Source organism: Pan troglodytes, chromosome 6, assembly GCF_028858775.2.
Source record: "Pan troglodytes isolate AG18354 chromosome 6, NHGRI_mPanTro3-v2.0_pri, whole genome shotgun sequence".
NCBI classification, from domain to species: Eukaryota; Metazoa; Chordata; class Mammalia; order Primates; family Hominidae; genus Pan; species Pan troglodytes.
Window position 1 is genome coordinate 89705062 of NC_072404.2, and position 18227 is coordinate 89723288.

The 18227-nt window shown below is 35.8% G+C and overlaps 1 long non-coding RNA gene across 2 annotated transcripts; it reads right to left on the reverse strand.

Annotated features, from left to right (window-relative positions):
* Positions 1-13586: 13586 nt before the first annotated feature.
* Positions 13587-16893, reverse strand: LOC104007309 (uncharacterized). 2 transcript variants are annotated; one of them, XR_001719724.1, is made up of 4 exons: positions 16730-16893; positions 16201-16270; positions 14506-14673; positions 13587-13956 (listed from the first exon to the last, which is right to left on the reverse strand). It is a non-coding gene; the product is annotated as an uncharacterized LOC104007309 (long non-coding RNA). The 2 variants fall into 2 exon arrangements; XR_008549027.1 differs by lacking the exon at positions 16201-16270.
* Between the last annotated feature and the right edge of the window lie 1334 nt (positions 16894-18227).

Consider the following 18227-nt stretch of genomic DNA (forward strand, 5'->3'; position numbering starts at 1 on the left):
TAGTTGCCAGGGGATGGGAGGAGAGTTGAGGGGGAGTTTTTAATGGATACAGAGTATTGTTCTGGGATGAAGAAAGGTTTTGAAACTGGAGAGCCATGGTCTTGCACAACACTGTGAATGGGCTAAATGCCACTGAATTATACATTTCAAAATGCTTAATAGTATGCTATTTGAGTTTCATCTCATTTAAAAAAAAACCCTAGAAAGAGAAGAGAAAAAGTATTACAATGAAAATTTCAATTAATTCCATGGAATAGAAATTTTGACTTTATGTTCTTTAATTTAGTGTAGTAAAATTATAAATTAAAAACCTAGATGTTGGGCGGGCACGGTGGCTCATGCCTGTAATCCCAGCACTTTGGGAGTCTGAATGTGATGGGCGGGTCACCAGGTCAGGAGTTCAAGACCAGCTTGGCCAACATAGTGAAACCCCCTCTCTACTAAAAATACAAAAATTAGCCGGGTGTCATGGTGGGTGCCTGTAGTCCCAGCTACTCGGGAGGCTGACACAGGAGAATCGCTTGAACCCGGGAGTTGGAGGTTGCAGTGAGTGGAGATGGCACCACTGCACTCAAGCCTGGGTGACACAGCGAGACTCCATCTCAAAAAAAAAAAAAAAAGTAGCCAAACATTCAATCTATTTGGAAACTAAATAGCATAATTTTAAATAACCACTGTGCTTAAAATAATAAAGGAGATCAATAAATATAATTTATTTAAATCATTTAATTTAATTTACACTATTTGTAATACTTAAGGCACTACTTGTCAAAATTTGAAAGACAAAGCTAAAGTACTACTTAGAGGGAAATGTACTGTTTTATACATTTTTAAATAAATTTATATTTTTTTCTAAACAAGTAAAGGAAAGAACAAATAAACCAAGAATTCTACGTAAGAAGCTGGAAAATGAACATAAAAATAAGAAATAAATAACATAAACAACAACAATAATAAATTATGTAATAAAAACTGAAAAGATAAATAAAATATAGAAAAGCAACAAAAACAGAGAACTGAAACAAAACCAAACATTAGTCTTTGAAAAGGATTATGAGGTAATACTGGGGAGATTGGAGGAAAGTAAAACACCGTCTCTATGTTCTCCCCTAATCTTCATTAAATACTCTAGTGTTTCCTAGTTTTACTTTTCCTGCCGTTTCCTCATATCTTTCTTCTGTACCTGTGCTTCTAAACTATGAGAAATTTTGAATAAGGTTAGACTTCTGAAAAATGTTCATAGAAAGGAAAAATAGCAGAACCCATAGTATTTATTTAGCCCATAATATTTATACCTGTTTCCCCTGCTTACTTCCCTCCCTGTCTCCCTCCTTTCAGCCCTTCTTCTTAAAAGTCACCTGTATTTATGATTTAATTTTTATTATTTATGGTGGACAACTTGCTTGTTATCATGGGACACTGTATTTCTCGTATCTTAAGCTCTATAGAAATAATATATAAAGCAATGAGTGAAGTATATTTTTACTGTTAACATTTTTAACAAAGAGTCAGATTATAAATCATGATTTTGATATGGTAAAGAAAAATGATCCCAAGCCCCACTGCCTTCATAAATGGGCATGCACATCAGTGAGTTAAGCTTGACTAGTTTTATGATGCAGTTTGAAGTCAGAAAAGATTGTAAGCAGGTTTCTAACCTTTTTTTAAAAATTTGGCTTTGCATATGAGTGACTCTTAACGCCTAGATCATTTCCAATGGTCACACACCAGGTACTACTTTTTTAAACACAGAAATCATAACCCTTTTATAACTAGTAACCACTCTTGCTCCTTGAGAATAGCTAAAATACCTGGAGGCAAAGCTAGGCTGAAATATTAATTATGTGTATGTTTTGAGTAGTAATACATTTTTTCAACCATTTCTCCTGTTACTGTGAAGAAAGAGACCACGTTCCTGTTCAACTGATTGGATTCACTATGGAGCCCCAGCCTGTGGTTTCAACTATTTATTGTGTAGCACAACCATTTCCAGAACATAATATGTCTATTCTCCCTTGGGCCTATTTTTATTTTCTGGGCGTGAACAAACTATTGGAAGTGCCTCTTTGTCATGAATAAAGTTCTTTGTCATGAATAAACCTCTAGGATTCTTATGAGAGAGGAGAATGCTGGGAAAATCAGGAAGAATTGGCTTCTTTCACAACTATTAGGCTTCTGCTAACAGTTCTTTCTCACCTGCTTCTGTCTTCAGTAGACCTCACAGCTAAATTTATTGATATTTCCCCCTACCCTAACCCCAAGCTCACCCTGACAACCTGGAGACCCAAGCCTTCCTCTAGTCCTTAGGAACTAAGGCCAATAAAGGAAGTGTATCTATATTCTTGGGTCTATCCCCTAGCTTAGAATTGGAATGAAATCCTGATTCCCTAGCTCAGTAACAGTTACTGGACTCTCTTTCACTTCTATTTCCCTCCAGTTCTCTGAACTTAACTGATATGAAGGTGTTTAGTATCTGACCAGCATCCTTCAGCTTTTCCTCCTTGTATTCATGTACCTCTCATCTTCTAATTCAGTAATTAATTTTACGAAGACGTGCTGAGCACTTCCTTTTTTCCAGTCAATCTTTTATTTTCTTGGAGAGAGCAATAGACTCAACAAATTGCCTGCTCTTACAGATCTTAGTGGAAGAGAAAGAAACAAATAAATCTATTATACAAGTTCTGGTGGACATAAGTTGACCTAGTTTAGATATCTGTCCCCACCCAAATTGATGTTGAAATGTAATACCTAATGCTGGAGGCGGGGCCTGGTGGGAGGTGTTTAGATTATGGGGGTGGATCCTTCATGTCTTGGTGCTGTTTTCAGGATAGTGAGTGAGTTCTCAAGAGATAGGTGTGTGGCATCTCCCCTCACCTTTCTCTCTCTCTCTCTCTTGCTCCTGCTTTTGCATTTTACATACCAGCTTCAACTTCTGCCATGATTAGAAGCTTCCTCAGGCCTCCCCAGAAGTGGATACCACTATACTTCTGTACAGTCTGCAGAACAGTGAGCCAATTAAACCTCTTTTCTTATAAATTACCCAGTCTCAGGTAATTCCTTACAGCATTGCAAGAACAGTCTAACACGCAAGTATTATTAAGAAAAATAAAATAATAAACCCTCATGAACTGAGGAGGCCAGTGTGGCTAGAGAATGTTGGATGACAGGCAGAATGGGTGAGGTAGGCAAGGGCCAGGTTCTGTAGGATCCTTGCAGGCTATGATGAAGAGTTTACATTTTATTATAATTGTTATGGGAAGTCATTGAATGGTTTTTGAGCCAGGATATGACATGATCATTCCTACATTTTAAAAGGCCTTTCTGCTTTATGAACAATAAGCTGCAGCAGGACAAAAGTGGATGCACAGAGACCAGTAAATTAAAATGCGATTGCTATGGTCAAGGTGATAAATACTGATGGCTCAATTAGTGCATGATAAATGATCAGAATTGAAATACACATATGAAAGGGATAATACCTTGGAATTCTTGATTCTGTTCCTTGATTGCCGGACCTAACTCCATGGGGGTAATTTGTGAAGCTATTGAGACTTGAACTTTCTAGTTGCCCTTGTCATCAGCAATTTTTCAATCTCTTTAACCTCTACCTACAAATGCTTCCCAATTTTTTCTAGTGATAAGAGTAGTCTACTTTTAGACTTGAACTTTTTGATTGCCCTCTCTAACAACAAACTTGCAGCTTCTTTGATCCTGGACTGCAACTGTCCAATACTTTTCACCTGTGAGGGAGTCTCTTCTTGGTCTCTACTCACCTTACCTTCCTGCTGGCCCTGAGTTTCAGAAGTCTTTGTGGGCTTTCTAGTGAGCCTGTGAACTCACGGAAGCCATCTAAAAACTTGACCTGTGTAAATGTTGTAAAATAGTGACTAAGTGTAATAGGATAAATCCGAATTTGCTGTATATTTTTCCTTTTATGTGTTTAAAAATATTTATTATTTCCCTGCTCTTACATGGTTTCCATGTGTGGAATACAATTCCTTATTCTCAGTCAAAAATAAATAACATATCTAAAGAAAAGATAAAATAATTGTATCAAAAGATAATTGAAAAAATAGTGGGTGGACGCAGAATAGTCAATGATTCAGTTAGTGCAAATATTAGAAATATAATAAATGAATTTATAAAATAATTTTTTGTTCAAGTAATTGAAGTCAACAATGAGCTTTCTGGCAAAGAATTTGATACCATTAAAAAAGAACCAAATGGAAATTCTAGATTTAAAAAAAATACAAAATGACTGAAATTAAGAAATCAGTGGGCCTGGGCAAGAAAGTGAGACCCAGTCTTGAAAAAAAACTAAAAAATTAGCTGGGTATGGTGGTGCACACCTGTAGTCCCAGATCATGTCATCCGATTTTCAAAATTGTGTTTTTCTGCTGATCTAAAAAACGTGCATGATTCCCTTATTGGAAGAGCAATTGGAGTAGATGTGTTCCACATACCTTGGTAACAGATGTTATCTCCACATTCTGCAAATTCCTGGAATCATTTAAAGTAAGCATGGTGTCCACGATGGTAAAATGTTTCAGCCAAACATCCATCCAAGAGCCAGCTGTTTATGCAGTTAGAAAAAGATGCCATTCAGAGTCTTTTTTTTTTTTTTTCAGTTACAGGATTCTATAGCATGCTTTATAAATGCTACAAATATTTACTTTTCTTTCAGAATAGCAAACAGATTGCCCACAAATTTACTAAGCATTTTGTGTTTCTCTTTGCTTTTCTTTGATGAAGAATGAGTGTTATTTGAATTGGAACAGAGTAAATCTTGGTAGACTTTTGGGCATTGGAAATCTGTAAAGCCACCCCTGTAATGGCGTTAAAGAGACCATATTTTTTGGATACTTCTGTTTAACTGCTTGGATTTTTTCCTGGAAGTCTTTTATTAAAACCCTTCTTAAAGTTTCCTTTCATTCCAATTTCCCAATTTGGATCACTGTTACTTGCTCTGGTGAAGAGAATGAAATGTTAAAGTTGATTATATGTCATTTTGCCCTGAAAAATGTGAGTTCTACTACTCTAAAAAAAATCTTATTCTTAATTTTTTTTTTACAAAGTGAGTGGAACAGAAATAGAATAATACAGGACCAAGTGTCAGCAATATGTTAATTTTCACTGACTGCTGGTGATATTGGCTTTTTGTGTCACTCTGACTCAAAGCCCATTTTAAAATTTAATGTAACTATTATAAGTGTCTTAAAATATGTCATTTGGGCCATATGACTCAGAAAAGAATGACTTTGCAGGATATATGCCAAGGGTGAATGCCTGCATAGGAAAGCAAGCTCATAATCATGAAAATCATTAATATATTTTTTGAATCAAAATGCATATTCCCATTCAAACTATTATTATCCTGAATAAGATCCTCATAATCTCTCATTTAACTATCACAATAACTCTGATTGGTCTCTCTTCCTCAATTGTACATTCACCTTTTCCACCACCTCACTTTCAATAGAGGAAACACTAAACCAATAATAGTCAAGTGAGGTAGATACTACTATGGGCCTATCTAGATTTTGGGGGGCAATTCTGAGTGTTCTAGCTACAACTCATTTCTTTCCTCCCTCTAAGAAAGAAAATCAGAATACAATCTAGTGAGAGTGTTACTATCCCAATAATTGCACTAATTTTTTTGCTGTCAATTTGATTTTTTAATCATGGAAGTAGGATTTATATGCAACAATATTCACCAGTTTTAAGAATTACAATTTTGTGAGTTAGGACAAACATACAGTCATATAAACACCATGACAATCATGATACAAAACAAGCTTGTCTAACCCACAGCCCAGGATGGCTTTGAATGAGGCCCTACACAAATTCATAACATTATGAGATTTTTTTTGTGATTTTTTTTTTAGTTCATCAACTGTTATTAGTGTTATATATTTTATGTGTAGCCCAAGACAATTTTTCTTCTTCCAATGTGGCCCAGGGAAACCAAAAGATTGGACACTCCTGAATTATGAAACATCTCTCTCACTCCAAAAAGTCCTTTGCCTTTCATTTCCTGGCCTCAAACCCTTTCCCCTGACAAACACAGATTTCTGTATCTTATAATAGGTTTACCTTTTCTAGAATTCATAAAATTGATTCCTAGAGCACATATTTCTTTATGTATGGCTTCTTATATAATAATTTAGAGATTCACCCATGTTGTTTTATTAGTATTTCATTCTTTTGTGTTGCTGAGTAATATTTTTAATGGATATACCAACTTTGTTTTTACATTTCAGTTGATAGACATCTTTTTGGCCATTATGTTATTGTCCAGTTTTTGGCTATTATGAATACAACTACTTTGAATATTATTGAGTACAAATCTCTCTAGGAGAACATAGGTTTTCGTATCTCTTGGGTAAATATCTAGGAATGGAACTGTGGTTGTATGATAAATGTAAGTTTAAATTTATTAGAAACTTACAAACTATTTTCAAAGTTTCATTTTACGTTCACACAAACATTGTATGAGAGTTCAAATTTCTTAGTATTTTTATCAACTCTTGTTATATGACTTTTTGTTTATAGCCTTTTTGGTGGTTATCTAGACATATAGCACTGTGGTTTTAATTTGCATTTCCCTAGTGACAAATAATATGGAACATCTTTCATGTGCTTGTCATTCTTATTTTTTTTGTTAAGTATCTGTTGTGTGCATTCTGGACCTAAGACACCAGTCTTTGAGACATTCTTCCTTTTTCTTCTCTGGTGTATATGTACCACATTTTCTTTATCCAATCCATTGCTGATAGGCACTTAGGTTGATTCCATGTCTTTGAGTGAACAATGCTGTAACGAACATCTGGGTGCATGAGTGTTTTTGGTAGAACAATTTATTTTCTTTTGGATATACACCCAGTAATGGAATTGCTAGGTCAAGTGATACCTCTGTTTACAGTTCTGCGAGAAATCGCCAAATCGCTTTCCACAGTAGCTGAAGGAATTTACATTACCATGTGGTTGTATCAGCCTATTTTCTACCTGTAAAATTTGGAGACTTCAACAGCCTTCTTTCATTTTGTATCCATCCTCTCTTTGTCCCTTTCAGAACCTCAGGCCCAGAGGGTGGAGCCAGGAGCCATAGAGGATTATTCACAGACCTTGAAACCTAATGGAGTTTACCCAGTTGGATTTTGAGGGAATGGAGACTCAGGGAGGTCACATTGCTATAGGAATAGAAATATGAGTCTCACTATAAAGTCAATATATTTTTTTCCTTTACCTTACTGCTTTTGGGGTATGATGGGTTATATAGTATATTTTTTGATAAAAGGGAACATATTAGTTCATTAGGAGAATATAGTATTTTCTGGATAATAGTATCTGAGAGGAAATTATGCTTTTATGGAGAATATTGAATAATGATTAAAAAGTATTCAACAATGGTTTGATATAAGATACAGAAAATTTATTCATTTCTTAAAATTTCAACTTTAATACATTGTGACATTAATACATGTCTAAATGAAGATCTTTATACTAAGCAGATGAGAAGTATAAATATAGCTTTTGGGTTAGATAAGTCTATATAAGACAGATCTAGGAGACCCAAAGGGATATATTTGTAATGTCCATTAAAAAATGCCAAGATATACTGCCCAAAGCAATCTACAGATTCAATGCTATTCCTGTCAAGCTACCAATTTCATTTTTCATGGATCTAGAAAAAACTCTTCTAAAATTCATATGGAACCAAAAAAGAACCCAAATAGCCAAAGCATTCCTAAACAAAAAGAACAAAGCCAGATGCATTACATTACCAGATTTCAAACTATACTATAAAGCTATAGTAACCAAAACAGCAAGGTACTGGTACAAAAACAGACACAGAGACCAATGGAACTGAATAGAGCACTCAGAAGTAATGCTGCACACCTGCAGCCATGTGATCTTCAAGAAAGTTGACAAAAACAAGCAATTGGGAAAATATTTCCTGATCAATAAATGGTGCTGGGATAGCGGGCTAGCCATATGCAGAAGAATGAAACTAGATCCCTATTTTTCACTAGGTATAAAAATTAACTGGATGGATTGAAGATTTCAATGTAAGATCTCAAACTATAAGAATCCTAGAAGAAAAGCTAGGAAACACCATTCTGGACATTGGCCTTGGGAAAGAATTTATGACTAAGTCCTCAAAAACAATGACATCAACAACAAAAAAATTGACAAGTGGGACCTAATTAAACTAAAGAGCTTCTGCACAGCAAAAGAAACTGTCAACAGAGTAAATGGACAACTTACAGAATGGAATAAAATATTAGCAAATACAAATCTTACAAAAGTCTAATATCCAGAATCAGTAAAGAACTTAAACAATTGCACAAGCAAAAAACAAATAACCCCATTTAAAAATGGACAAAAAACATGAACAGACATTTCTCAAAAGACATACAAGCAGCCAACAAACATTTGAAAAAATGCTCAACATTATCAGAGAAATGTGAATCAAAGCCACAATGAGATACCATGTCATACCAGTCAGAATGGCTATTACTGAAAAGTCAAAAAAATAGATACTGGTGAGATTGTGAAGAAAAGAGAACATTTATACACTGTTGGAGGGAATGTAAATTAGTTTAGCCACTGTGGAAAGCAGTTTGGAGATTTTTCAAATAACTCAAAACAGATCTAGTATTTGAGCCAGCAATCCCATTACTGGGTATATATCCAAAAGAAAATAAATTTTTCTACCAAAAATATGCATGCACACATTAAATGCAGTACTATTCACAGTAGCAAAGACATGGAATCAACCTTGGTGCCCATCAATGGTGGATTGGATAAATGTGATATATACACACTATGGAATACTATGCAGCCATAAAAAAGAATGAAATCATATCCTCTGTAGCAACATGGATGCAGCTAGAGGCCATTATCCTAAACAAATTAACATAGGAACAGGAAACCAAGGACTACATGTTCTCGTTTATAAGTGGGAGATAAACATTGGGTACTCATGGACATAAAGACGGCAACAACAGAAACCGTAGATTACTAGAGCAGGGAGAGAGTGAGGGAGACAAGGGCTTAAAAACTATTAGGTACTATGCTCAGTACTGTGATGGTAGTATCACTCATACCTCAAAACTCAGCATCACGCAATATACTCAGGTAAGAAACCTGCACATGTACACCCTGAATTTAAAATTAAAGTTGAAATTATTTTTAAAAAACCATAAGTTTTAAAAATATAAATAAATAAAAATAGCCAGAAATTTTATGAAGAATGCCTAACATTATATCTGATTATTCCACAATATCAGTGATAGCTTCTATGATCCGCAGCAGCTTTCCAGGTAATGTTTTTGTTTGTTTGTTGATTGGTTGGTGTTTTTTCTTTTCTCCTGGTTACTCTATTTCATTAGTTCAATATAGTTTTTATGTTTTATTTGTTTTTTTTTTTTTGCCATTGTCAAAAGTTAACTTCAGTTATGCACTTATACCTTAAAATATGGTTAATATCCAAGTACTAAATTCAAATATCTTGTGTAAGTTCTCTTTAGACTTATTTAAGAAATTGTTAGCCAGGCACAATGGATCATGTCTATAATCTGGGCACTTCAAGAGGCCAAAGTGGGAGGATCACTGGAACCCAGGAAGTCATGGCTGCAGTAAGCCGTGATTGTACCACTGCACTCCAGCCTGGGTGACGGAGTGAGATCCCATCTTAAAAACAAACAAACAAACAAAGGAAAAAAATAAAAGAAGGTCAGGCACTGTGGCTCATGCCTGTAATACCAGCACTTTGGGAGGCTTAGGCAGGTGGATCACCTGAGGTCAGGAGTTTGAGACCAGCCTGGCCAATGTAGTGAAACCCCCTCTCTCCTAAAAATACAAAAATTAGCCGGCCGTGGTGGCCCACACCTGTAATCCCAGCTATTCAGGAGGCTGAGGCTGGAGAATCGCTTGAACTCGGGAGGCAGAGGTTGCAATGAACTGAGATCGGGCTGTTGCACTCTGGCCTGGGCGACAAGAGCAAAACTCGGTCTCAAAAAAAAAAAAAAAAAAAGAGGAAGAGAGAGAAAGAAATTGTCATTAAAAGCATGAGGTAAATTTCCACCGAGAAAATGTTACTATTTCAGTTAAACAATTGTACACAGAACGATGGCTAAAACTGACATTTATTTCTGTATTGGTCAAATTTTAATCTGTCCTTTAATAAACTCCTCTGCTTAGAAGTTGATTCTTTTCTTATTATTGAATCGTATTATGTCTCTTTGGTAATCAGACAATGTGGTATAAATCCTGGTTTTAGGCTATCCTTTAATTTACCATTAATTTGCTATGGATTGTACTTTGGTAAGTCTTATAAAACTTTCTTCTATGTAACTCTGAGAACTATCTTCAGATGATCAACCATTTATATAGGGAGTCTAAATTTCAGATTATAATAACACTATTTCAGTGCAATAGCTGATATTTATCTAGTACTTACTATGCTAAGTACATTATTCCATTAGATTCCCATATAGTCTATGAGATGAATACTATTACATCAATTTTAAAGATTAGGAAAATGAAGTTTGAAGAAAGTAAGCAACAAATTTACATAACTCCTAAAAGATGGAGAGACTTATGTTTCTGTTGGATTTTGGAGCCCACACTGCCACTCCCATATGGTTCTTTTTTTTTTTTTTTTTTTTTTTTTTGGAGACGGAGTCTCACTGTGTTACCCCAGACTGGAGTGCAATGGTGTGATCTCGGCTCACTGCATCCTCTGCTTCCCAGATTCAAGCGATTCTCCTACTTCAGTCTCCCTGGTAGCTGGGATTACAGGTGCCAGCCACCATGCCTGGGTAATTTTTGTATTTTAGTACAGACAAGTTTTCACCATGTTGGCCAGGTTGGTATTAAACTCCTGACCTCAGGTGATCCTCCTGCCTCAGCCTCCCAATGTGCTGGGATTACAGGTGTGAGCCACTGCACCCGGCCACTCCCAAATGGTTCTGATGCCTTAAGTGGAACTACCATTGAGTCAACACATATTCATATTATGCTGACTCTATCCCAGATACTGAAAAGGACACTAAGGATGCAAAGGTGATTCCAACAGACATGGTACCTGTCTAGGGATTGTTCAGTCTAGACACAAATGACAGCCATGGAATGCTCCAATTAAAAGAAAAATATTTTGAGTAAAACTATTTAAAACACTGGTAATTACATTATCAGGATTCATTCACGGCCGGGCGCGGTGGTTCACGCCTGTAATCCCAGCACTTTGGGAGGCCGAGGGGAGTGGATCACGAGGTCAGGAGATGGAGACCATCCTGGCTAACACGGTGAAACCCCGTCTCTACTAAAAATACAAAAAATTAGCCGGGCATGGTGGCGGGCACCTGTTGTCCCAGCTACTCGGGAGTCTGAGGCAGGAGAATGGCGTGAACCTGGGAGGCGGAGCTTGCAGTGAGCCGAGATCGCGCCACTGCACACCAGCCTGGATGGCAGAGCGAGACTCCGTTTCAAAAAAAAAAAAAAAAAAAAAAAAAAAAACAAAGATTCATTCACAGTAAAACAAACAAACAAACAAACAAACAAAAAAGTCTTCGTTGATTTCAATCTGGAAATGAAAAAGAAAAGAAGAAAAGGAAAGGAAAAAGAATTCTGACTCATTGGTTGATTTGTTTAGAAATGTTTTTCTTTTTTCTGTTGGAAAGCTCAGAGTTAAAGAGTGGACAAGAGAAATAACATTTTTTCAACTCTTCCATTTTCTAAATAAAACACTGCCACTATACATTGGAGTATGAGATATTATTTCCACTTTAAAGATAAGGAAACTGACTCAAATACACGGAAAACAGGATTTAGTAAACGTGATTTATTTGGAACGTGATTTCAGATCCACAGAGGTGAGAAAAACAGGAAAGGAGAAAGAAAAAGTGCTGATTGAGAGTGTGGTCTCAGCTGGAGACGCTCTTAACTCTGATTGCATGGAGACACTCAGGAGCACAAATTGCACCACGGGGTTAGTCCGTCACCGGGTTAGTCCATCCAAAAGCAAGGAGGCAGCCTTTGGTACCCCTGGGCCAGTCAATATTCATTAAAGGGCAGTTTTTTCAAGGAAGTCGGAGCTAGCTGCTGGACACTAACAGTCAAATCTCAAAGGAGCTGGGAGAGAAATGCACAAGCAGGTAAGGGGGTTCTGGTTAGGGGACCTACACCATCCACTATGCGTTTATATTTTAGTGCACCTACAGTCTATAGTTGGGTACCGAATACCATCAGTTGAGTTGCTTTGAATTCACACTCGTGTATTCCCCAGGCTTAATTAAGAGCACGTGGTGAATGGGAGGTGGTAATGACTCAGTATAAGATTACCTAGAGGCTGAATACCTAGTGGGCCAGAAAGCTGTTTTGTGAAAAGATAAAGGTTAGATTTTGCCTTTGGTCAGTTATTTGGAATTATACCCAACACCTTACTTTTCCAATCCTTTAGTTAACACCTACTATAAAAATGCTGCCTAATATAATTGCAATGATAAAGCCTATGTAAACCGTAGTTTTATATGACTTGTTTACTCCTAATTATGGTGTTGTCTGTCAATATGGAGTTACCAGGTGGTGTGGGCAGTCACCTAGAGGTTTTTCCATCTGAAAAAGATTGCTTTAAGATCATGGTGTTTTGGACTCTCTCACTATTTTTTTTTATTCTTTATCACTGAAGAAAGAATGAGGCCTATAGTAGTATATAGAACACCTTATTAAAATGAATCATTTACACACATCTTTTATCTAAAAACAGCATTCAATAAGTGTGAATTGAATCAAACCTGTTGGGCTGGGATAAAAGATGTTAAATCCAACCACGTGATTCTCTCAGATAAATGCCACAATACACATTCCTGAATATGTTGGATTTAGTAATATGGTGCATTTAGTAAAAGTGTTTTGTTTTTTCCTAATAAGGCCTTTTTGCTTGAGGAAACACAAAATGCAGAAATTTTTGTTGTTTTCCTTCTGATTTGCTTCTCTTTGTTGTTTTCCTTCTGATTTGCTTCTCTCTGGTTGTGTTTATACTGACTACTGAAATAACAGAGTTCAATACCCAGACAACTGGTTGAATGTTAAATACAGTATGTCTCTCCCATCATTGTGTATATGAAGGGGTATCAGTGTTTTATTTGAAACAGTACGTCACTTTGGGTTTTATCCTATGATTATCTAAATTAGAGTCTATATTTAACTGCGATGACAACAGCCATAGCAACCCATGGTTTAGTAAAGCCAAGGATAACTTTAAAAATCACAGATGAAAGAGATCTGAGGTTCCCTCTTATGTACACTCTTACATGGTTTTGTTTACTAGCCACATTTTAGAGAAATATGAGTATTTCATCCAGAATAGAATACACAATTATAATTCAGAAGGAAAACATGGAATGAAAGTAAAAAGAATGAGAAAGGCAATTGAAAGCAAATAAGAATTCTAGTATAAAAATATGTTATAAAATGTTTGAAAAATATTTAAATCATTAAATTGATTCCATTCCTAACAAAGATAACCTTTAAAAAATTAGATAACTAATGACAAGAAATAAAGTTTCATTTCATGGGCCTTTAAGAAACCATAATTTATTTATAGACATTTGGAAGCAGTCAGTATATTCTTTTGACCATAGGCACCAGTCTTAAAACCATCACATCTCTTTCAGTCTTCGTAGGGGCATTGACAACAGAGTTTCAGTGTAGTTCCTAATTAAAGATTAAGAATACTTTGAAAATATAAAACAAATGTATATTTTTTAATGTATCATTTGGGGCCTTAACCATTGAGGAAATCATAGAGAAGTTTGTCGTGAGGGACAAGGGGAATATACCACACGTTTACAGGAAACAAAAAGGTAAGAATAAGTTTTATAATTTTATTCTTTGGAGGTCATGAAAAAATTTCTTAATATCTTTGCAATTCACCAGTTGTATTTTCTCCTAGAAAAGAAAATGTAGCAAATTTATTTGGGGAAATAATATATTTAAACAATGTAATGCATGCCATATAAGAAAATTTTTAGGGTTTTAAAATTAGTATAGCTGTGTTGACTTATGAAAATAAAAAAGGTATCTTGTCTGTCCAGAATCATTAGGCCATAAGTCATTTGGAAGATAAATATTTTCTAATGAGTTAAGAATTTATCCCTTTACTCACTATAAGGATTTGCTTATATTTTAAATATTTTATAGAAGTTTTTTCTAAAATATTGTGTATGAATGTGTGTGTGTTTTTAGAGTATGGTGTGATGAATATAATTCGAGCATCATGCTGAGAGCAAAAATAGGGCTTGGCATTGATGGATCAGGATTCTAGTTTTACCTTTTAGCAGCTTTTGGGAAAGTTGCTAAAATAGTTCTGAGTCTCAAAGGTTTTATTTGTTTTTGTTTATTTTGTTTTAGTCTGTGATGTAGGGATAATGATATATTTCTTGGGATTATTGTAAAAATTAAATTTGATTGAAATTACACAAGTTCCCTGGTACTCACCCATTCCTTAGATGACTTGAAACCATCATTGTGAACATCAGTTAAGAGATTTGTTTGACCATCTTCTAATTAAGACTGAGGTTTTTTAGTTCCTTTGTCTGATTAAACATTTTTTCTGTTTCTTTTGTCATTTCTCCTCCAATTTGCTCCCTCTAATTTACAGTAAGCCTTGAAAAACAAATATATATTTTAAAAAGGAATAAAAATACAACCATCCAAAAAGCCAACCAAAAAGTAATTCTTTGAACCACTATACTAATTGTGTACAAATGTGCTGTTCGATTCAGTAGGTCCAGTCCACATTTTAATTTTAATTAAGAGTTCAGTTCTTGAGTTTCACCTTTCAAATGGGTGATAACCACAGTAGCTAGTAGCTGCTGTACTAGATAGCATAGAGAAGCATTTCGATCATCACAGAAGATTCTGTTTTATAGTGCTGGTCTACAATGTCTAAAGCTCTGAATTTGTGTTGTGGAATTCTGAAGATGAGTGGAATGTGGCTCTTGCTTTCAATGTAACTCAAGTCTGTGAAAGAAAATACTTAGGGGAAATGTTTGGAAAATATGAAAAATTCAGTGATGTGGATGATGACTATTTGACAAACATTGGGGAGTTAGCGTAAACAGTTCAGGATAAAAGGAAGATAGAAATGACTGAGCTGAAACCTAAAGCATATTAGTGATATTTGTGACCTTCCCAGTGCATGAAAGATTATAAAACATTCCAATGTGGGCCCACTTGCAAGAGGAGGCAAGGGGAAGGGGCAATTCTATTTGTATCAAGAATGTTGTATTTTTCTTTTAAAATGTTCTGTATTAAAATATTTTTACTATAAATATGTATCATTTCAATAATACAAGTTAAAAATTTATTTTAAAGAATCTTGACCTTTGTGTAATAGCATTGACTTTCTGCCCCTTTTCTCATCTCTGAAAACTCTTCCTGGCATCCCTTCCCATTTTTGTCTTTTAGCTCTCCCACACTAAGGGAGGCATCTACCCTCCTGTCCAAGCTTCATGTATGCTCGTGAGCTTGAATGCCGTTTCTTTTTATCTCAAATATCACCTGATATTTTATTCTTTTTCTCTTCTCTCTTCAAACATACCTTCTCTATGATTTTTCCCTTCAGTCTATAAATATATGTAAGGTTTCTGAATCAACCCCCTGTTGATCCTACTTTTCTGTCAGTCTCCCTTTTCCACCAAATTTTCTAAAAACATGGCTTCAATTTGTTGTCTCCAATTCCTCACTTATAATTTACTCTTCAACTCTGAAATTGAATTTTTCCTCTAAGCATGAAATTGCTGTATCATTTACCAAGGTCTCCAGTTATTGTCATCAACAATTAATCTTGTCAATTCTAGCAGACCATTTATAGTTTATCTTTTTCTTGGGAAATATGTTGATCACTCCATTTACCTATGTTAATGACACCACAATCTGTCTTATGTATATATGAGACAGAGATATCTGAGCACATCTACAATTGCCCATTAAGTAAATATTTTCACAAGGATTTGCCGTAGGCAATTCAAACTTTCTTTAACACGAACTGGTCATCTCACCAAAATTTCCTCCTCCTGTTCCTCCTCCTCCTGTCCCAGGTAGCAATGATTGATACCTCCTTAAAGTCCCTCTAATCCAATCCATCCTTTCCACCCCCGCTATCATTGACTTCATGCAAATGTAACTTACTCACAAAGTCTCTGACTGAATGTTCGCCCTTCTCCAATCCATTCTCCACGCCGCCTCCTGGGTGATTTTTCTAGTATCAAATCAGCTGTATCAGTTCCTTTTCTGTTTCCTTTATTTTTAACTTGCTTTTCTGCTACAGCTCTCTGATAGTTTCTCTCACTTTTAAAAATACCTATTGCCTAAATAAATACTTTTTTCTTTTTAAGAGAAAGCAAACACAGAATTTTCAAGGTTTTAGCACTACATTGAGAATCTCCTGAAAAGCATCCAAATATGACACTTTTCCTTGAGTTTCACCTTCCCTTGAGGGTCTGTCACAGTCACACTGCCACCGCCAACATGCTAGGTTCTGAAGATGCCACTTCTCTGATAAATTTTGGTTTCAGACAATACCTAATCTCTTTACACAATACTCAGAGAAGGACCAAGTATAAATAAAATTATAACTAAATGTTATAAAATATATAATTAAAATTTTAGGGAGGACTGTAAGAAAATCAGCAAGGGAAATCACAAAAGTAACACTTACTGGTTTTATTATTTTAAATCTTGCTGCCTTCTTTGTTTTTAAAAAGCTCTATAGATCTCTTAGGCCAACGTGTTACATGAAGAGAAAGTAGGCTTCTCACATAGCTGTTCAACTGCTTTCCTAGTTTATAAATAAATAAGCCAAGATCAATAGAGTGCTGTTTCCATTCCCTCTCTATTGGCTTGTGATTGTCTATGCAGAGGCTGATGCCAGGCTCTGGCAGAACATTAATGTGGACTCACAGTTATGGATACATGATTCACATTTAAAAATCCAATAAGAACCAGAGTTGGCAGGCACGAGCCTGGCAGATTGGCAATTATTTTGACGATGTGAAAGTTGTTTTTTAACTTTCCTATAAAATACATGTGCATGATATGACGCTGCTTTTAGAAGAATTCAATGAATATTTCGTGGCTGTTGTGAATAGAAAGTTGCTCTTGATAATGCAACTAGGACTAGTCTCAAGACACAATTGGCTCAGTGGCCTAATTACTGTCAATGCCATCAGTGAGAAGGGTTTATTATTAGTTATTCTCAAATTACTATCTTAAATAATTTCCAATATTCTATCAGGTTGTGGCAGAGAACTCCACACAGAAAATCAATCAGCTTAAAAACCCGAAGACAGGTTTTGCAGTTAATTTGTATGGGTTTGGGTAAAGGGGAACCAGGAGACATGAGAATGCCACTTTAATAAAAACTACATGGTCACATGGTCATTAATTATCTTATGTCTTAGGCTGGGCACGGTGGCTCAGGCCTATAATCCCAGCACTTTGGGAAGATGAGGTGAGAGCCTCACTTGAGCCTAGGGGTTTGAGACCGGTCTGGGCAATGTATCCAGACCCCAATTCACAAAAAACAAAAAGAATTACCTGGCTCTGGTGGCTTGCATTTATAGTCCTAGCTACTCAGGAGGCTGAGGTGAGAGGATCGCTTAAGCCTGGGAAGTTGAGGCTGCAGTGAGCTAGGATCACTCCACTGTACTCCAGCATGGGCAACAGTGAGAACTTGTCTCTCAAAAATATACATATATAAAAACTATAATGCCTCATTAAATTAAAATTTTTCCTTATAAAATGAGACTGTCCCATAAGAAGTATGTGAAACATTATTTAATTTCTTTAGTTCACATGTGGATTAAATCTTTCATGTCACGAGCATATCTGCATTGTCCTATGTGTAAACCTATAGTGATGTTTATGTTCATAATAATGATCTTGAACCTTTTCATGGAAAATCCTTATATTTTTTAAGACATTGTTTTGTATAGTTTCAATGTTAAGATTAATTTAAGGTTAAAATTAATTTAATTGCAACCAGAGTATTTTATTTTATTTTATTTTGAAACGAAATCTTGCTCTGTCACTCAGGCTGGAGTGCAGTGGTGTGATCTTGGATCTTGGCTCACTGCTACCTCTGCCTCCCAGGTTCAAGCGATTCCCCTGCCTCAGCCTCCCGAGTAGCTGGGACTACAGGCATGTGCTACCATGCC